General features: G+C 40.4%; 1 long non-coding RNA gene across 1 annotated transcript; it reads left to right on the top strand.

Annotated features, from left to right (window-relative positions):
* Window positions 1-1,883: 1,883 nt before the first annotated feature.
* On the top strand, window positions 1,884-4,321 carry LOC132426570 (uncharacterized). The gene is made up of 3 exons (XR_009519728.1): window positions 1,884-1,956; window positions 3,550-3,575; window positions 4,247-4,321. It is a non-coding gene; the product is annotated as an uncharacterized lncRNA (long non-coding RNA).
* The last annotated feature ends 1,347 nt before the right edge of the window (window positions 4,322-5,668 follow it).

Below are 5,668 nucleotides of genomic sequence, written 5' to 3'. Positions count from 1 at the left end.
ATGTGGGTAACCTGGGTGAGAAAGCAATCTGTCATCTCTTTAAATAGATATTTTAAAAAATGCATGTTTAATATTAATTTGAGGATGAGGGAATGTCAGCACCTGTTAAGAATCCTTTGTTGTTTCAACATGAAATCACTATTCTTGTCTCTTCTACAGGACCAATTTACATGTGGTTATCTGTGAAAGGATCTGAGGACACAGGGTTGAGTTAACTGGCACCTTATTTCAAGTTAATTCAGTAGTATTTTAATGTTCCTTAGAGAAATACTTCTCAAGTTATCATGTGCATATCTATCACCTGGGAATCTTATTAAGAGCAGATTCAGGGAATTCTGATTCAGTCAGTCTGAGGCAGGGCCTGAGATTCTGCATTCCTAACAAGTTCCCACATGATGCTGATACTGCTGGTCCAGGAGCCACACTTTTGCAGGGGTGGGTGCGAGGGTATGTGTCACATCCCCTTTGGCTCAAATGGAAGGGTCAGTATTTCTATATGAAAAGTGGGTGGGGGGGAACGTTAAGCTAGTTTTCTTTTTTTAAACTAGTTTTATTTATTTTTACTTATGAATCCTTAAAACATTTTTTGGGGGGTGAGTGGTTTACTGGCCCCTCCCATTAAAGAAATTCCTAGCTTATTTTAGATAATCTTGCCAAAAACAGAGGTTTATCCTCTTAGGAGAGAATTATATGATTCTGTGATTTTAGAATTTACATTAAGTTACTGCTTAAAACATGAGATATGAAAACTCTGATAGGCTTATACTTGTGACTGTTTTAAAAATGACAAAATTTTGATCTACTCAGTGGGAATCGTTGTGAAAAAATTCTTTTAAAAGGAGTAATAAAGGGCATTGAGACTGAAAAACATGAAACATAAAGCCCACCCTTTGTGTGATGATCTAAAGTGAACACCTAGTTATCTAAATGGTGATATTTCCATAAGAATTTGTTATGATGAGCATGTAAATTTACATCGTCATGTACTAGGGCATTCTGACTTATGACTGTGGGGATATGAAGTTGCCATATATCAAGCAGATTCCCCACCCCACATGCAGATTTCAAGTCTATAAATCTGAGAAAACCACAAACCATATTAGATGCCACAAGCGTCTAATATGTGTCCTTGCCAGGTACATATTAGATGCTCAATAAATACTTGTTGGATGAATTGAATCCAAAGGAAACTTACATGCGTAACTTGCTTACCAGCCTGCACAATTTAAACAATACCTGCCACAAGCAAGTGCTTCAGAAATGAATCCTCCCATACTAACCTCTTCAGACCTGGAAGATGAGCAACATTCTTTTGTTGGTCTTTGTGATCTGGTGCTACCTGTATCTACAAAGCTCCCCTCAATCACTTCAGCCAACATTGAGTTTTTCTCATGCAAACACCCACAGCACTTAACCTAGTTCATATTTCTGCCATTTGGACTTTGAAAATATTGCATCTCCAAAAACACTGTGAAATTCTTAAAAGCAGAGATAATGTCCCGTTATTCTTGTGGGTTCCATTGTACGTATCACAGAGCAGGAATTCAATAAAAAATTTATTAAATTGATTTTCCTGCTTTGATAGGTGATTGTTGGTAACAGTTTATTTGTTAAATATTTCTGTCACATATTTCAGGCAAGGCTGAAACCTTCCAGACTCAGCCAAACAAAATATGTCATTGCTTTAAGAAATTTTCTTATGACAGCCTTTGAAACCCCCATAATATATCTCTCGATAAAAAAGGCATAGGCATGTTTCTCCAAGGCTCAGCTAGGCATGGTTGTCACTGTATTTCCCCAAGGTAGAGGTGAGAATAGCTTTTGTTATAGTTCCATCAGGTACTTCTGGTTGATATTTTTTCTCTATTTTTTTAAGGGTCAACTGAGCATGATTTTGGCATGATTATTTCAACCAATCAGTACCCTGAGAACAACCCTTCTAAATCATGAGGAGACGTAAGTAAGTATTTTTAAATGCATTTAATAGCTGATATTCCTGGAAGTTTAATCTAGATCATATCCTCTTCTAGGTGCTTCAGTGAAAGAGTTTATTTTATCTTTGCAGCAGCACTGTGAGCTAAGTAATGTATTACTTATAGCGAGAAACTGAGGCTCGGAGAATTAAAGTCACTTTCCCAATGTCATGGGGCCAGGAAATGCAGAGCTGGGACTTGGACCCAGACTGTCTCTAAAACTATGCTAATACAATAGCCACTGGCTATATGTGACTACTTAAGTTGATTAAATTACAAAAAATAAAAAATTCAGTTTCTCAGTCACACTAACCACATTGCAAATGCTCAGTAGCCACGTTTGACTAATGGCTGCCGTATTGGACAAAGCAGATATAGAACATTTCCACCATTGCAAAAGTTCTATTGGACAGCACTGCTGTAGTGCCGATACCTGCTGGTGGCTTGCTGGCCTTGTGCCTCTTGAGGACCTCACTACAGAAGGGCCTGGAAGCTGGAGAGGGCAACTTTTGGACAGGTGTGTGTGTGTGTGTGCAGTGGAGTGGGTGAGGAAAGGAAGAGCTCTAGTACACCCTGGACCTAGGTTGGTGTCCTCAGTAGGGACTGAGGTCTCCCTGGAATAGACCGTGGAACAGCTGCAGTGGGGGAGGATCTTCCCGTCTCCCCACCAGAGAGGTAGGGAGTCTGGGGAGCTAGTTTAAAGGCTAAGTGGCTGGGCTGGAGAGAGGAAGGAAAAAAGAAGAAAGCTGTACATCAGACAACAATAACCAGCCACCCCCACCTGGACTATGTCTGTCCTAAGGGCCCGCTCCCCCTGGAGAAACACGATTTCACCCAGGCCCCTGGGAGGGCGCTGGAGAAGTGTTCGAGCACAGCATATACTTGACAGCCTTTGACTGACTGGCCTCCTTGGGTCCACTGGGGCTTGGATGGCCTGACCACTGCAGAGCCACTATCTGAATTCCTGACAGACTCTCAGGACTGCTATTCTGATTGCTTTACACATGCTGACTAGCATCCCAGTACAGACCGACCGTCTCAGACACAGTGACCACTCCAGATATGCACTGGAATAAAAATGACAACTATGGCTTACACTCAATACATTCCAGATACTGTGTCTAGGTATTGTAAGGTAGTAAGTATAAGCTGTAGTTATCAGTTTTATTTATTTATATTTTATTCATATATATTCTTTGAATTTCCAAAGAATTTTATTGTTATCATCATACTTATTTTATACACGAGGAAACAGGCACAGTGACTTGCTAACACAGCTACCAAGGGGCAAAGTGGCAGGTGAGCCTGGTCAGCCTAGGCCCTTGGTCCATATTCTTAACCACTACGCTGAGCTGCTTTGCTGGCCCAGCGTGGATACCACTCCAAGTTGCAATCCTCTATGTGCTTTATCTGTAAAACACTGGGTATTCAGTGTGGCATGGTTTTTGTGTGATTACTTCAGCTACAGACAGGTATCCACTGAGCTTCTAGAAACTGCTTATTTTGATTTAAAAATACCAACAGTGGTGACAAGCATTTAGTAATTGGCAGAATTTTCATCTTTATTTTATATCAGACTAAGAAGTTCTACCCTGTCCGGTGGTAAGTAATTTTTTACTTATTTTGAATTTTGTATAGTGCTTTAAATAAGTATTTATAAATGTATATATTTTTGAGTTTGTCTCAGGGGCAAGAGTTTGATTTCAGTTGTTTAACTCTCCTGATAGCTGTTTTTAGTCACCAACAACTGGGTGCTATTCTCTCAACAGCATAATCATTAAGTCCAGGAAGCATTATCTGAGAATAATACAAGTAGTAATTAAAAAAGTAGAGTGCAACCATTAATATTCCATTAACTGTTATTAATGTAGGCCTTGCCAGTACTGCTAATATAAAACACAAAGGGCTAATTTTTAGAAGATTAGTACTACAGTGTCATGAACATAAACAAACTGGAAAAACAAAAACCCAGAGGCTTCTTTAGATTGGTTGAGACAGCTGAAAGCTATCAGTTAATTCTACTACGTAAGTAACACTCTTGTCAGCAATGTGTTGAAGACCAAAGAATTTGGAAAATGATTAAAAATTGAAGAATGTTCTCTGAGCGTATGGTAGATGTGGCATCAAACTCAACGCCAAACACAAGTCTGTCAAGTAGGGGCAATTTCTTACGTATGAGGTGATTGGGAAACTTAGACCAACTCCAAGTTGCCACATTGGGGGCTTTTGAGTCGTTTCATCAACCTAAATAAGAGGCCAAAACTAAACTGCAGTTTTGGGAAAGTCTATCAGGACCGCAAGGATGCAGCACAGTTGAACGAGGCCATGGGTGGAGAACAGATTGCAGCAGTGATAAACCAGTTTGTACTGCATGGGCTCAGATGGGGCTAACCCAAGAGCAAGGACAAGACAAACTTATAAGACCAGCGAAGTTATAGCTTCAAACAAGGCCGCTTTGTGTAAGTATGACTGGGAGAATTCAAAGGCTGAGGGAAGCCTCTGAAAACAGCTCTGGTGTTCACAAAACAAATGCTGTCTTCAGCGGTGGTGATGAATCATGTGTGACAGCCACACCCGCACGAGCCCTCAGCCTCATTCCTCAAAGGAGGGTGAATGAGCTAAAGATGTATAATGACTCGTTTCAACTTTAAGCATGTGTAACATTTAATAAGGCTGATGGGGGTTATACCTGCAGAACATTAGTCTTTTAAATGTGTCTTTTGAGCTCTAAGAAACCTAAATATCTTGGAGGTTGGTTTGTTTGGTGTTTGTTTATTAAGAGTCTGGAGAGGCTTAAAACAAGAGTGTAAATAAATCATGGTAACATTTAAATAAAGAATATAGGAAGGCAAGAGCAGGATAAATACAGGTATGCTTGGAAAAACAAGTGAGATTTTCTCTAGGCTGATCTATTTGTTCCTGTAGTCCTCATTACAGTGTAGGCCCCTGCCCAGTAAAGCCTGTTTGACAAGCGACAAAGGGTGGTTGGAATGAGCAGGCCACGTGGATTGCCATATTTGGCTTGAAATCCAGAAACTTAAACAATGCCACTCACAGAAGGCAATAACCAACACTCAGCCGCCACACATTTATTTCTTCATGTAATAGATGTATTTATCATATAGCATAGAACAGTCTGAAAAGTTACACTCTCTCATGTGACTGATTTTATACATGGTAGAAAAAAGTGCCCTTTGAACCAAAATTTAATAGATATTAATTATATAGGAAGTAATGATTTTAAGAAAAATGTCCACAATTAAAAATTAAATTGGGTTTTGTTCATTTCTGGTTCTGCATGTAAGAGCTTAGAAGTCACCACACTGTCCTAACGACAAGTGAAAAGCTGAACAGACTGAAAAAAATCGACTTTTCTTGAGTCCATAAGAGAGGAGAGGACACAGGGCTAACCACTGCCCCAAAGATTGGAGAGACAGACCTGCGAATGCTGGTCGTTAGGGCTTCCCCCAGCAGAGACTCAGGAGTGGAAATGGCCAGGGGAACCAGTGCTGCTGGGGTAGGAAAACCTGAACTGTAGTTGACGAAATGCTGGCCGTTCAGTGCAGCAACTCTGAGAGTGAAAAACTCTGGGAGGACCCAGTCGCAGGGCCCGGGAGGACCATTTTGTGAGATTCACCTCTGGGAGTTTGACCAGGTTCTCACAGTAAAAATGAGGAAAATCCCCTCTTGTTTGC

This window comes from Delphinus delphis, chromosome 6 (assembly GCF_949987515.2).
Source record: "Delphinus delphis chromosome 6, mDelDel1.2, whole genome shotgun sequence".
NCBI lineage: Eukaryota > Metazoa > Chordata > Mammalia > Artiodactyla > Delphinidae > Delphinus > Delphinus delphis.
Note: the sequence above shows the minus strand (reverse complement) of the source record. Positions and strands in the feature narration are given on the sequence as shown.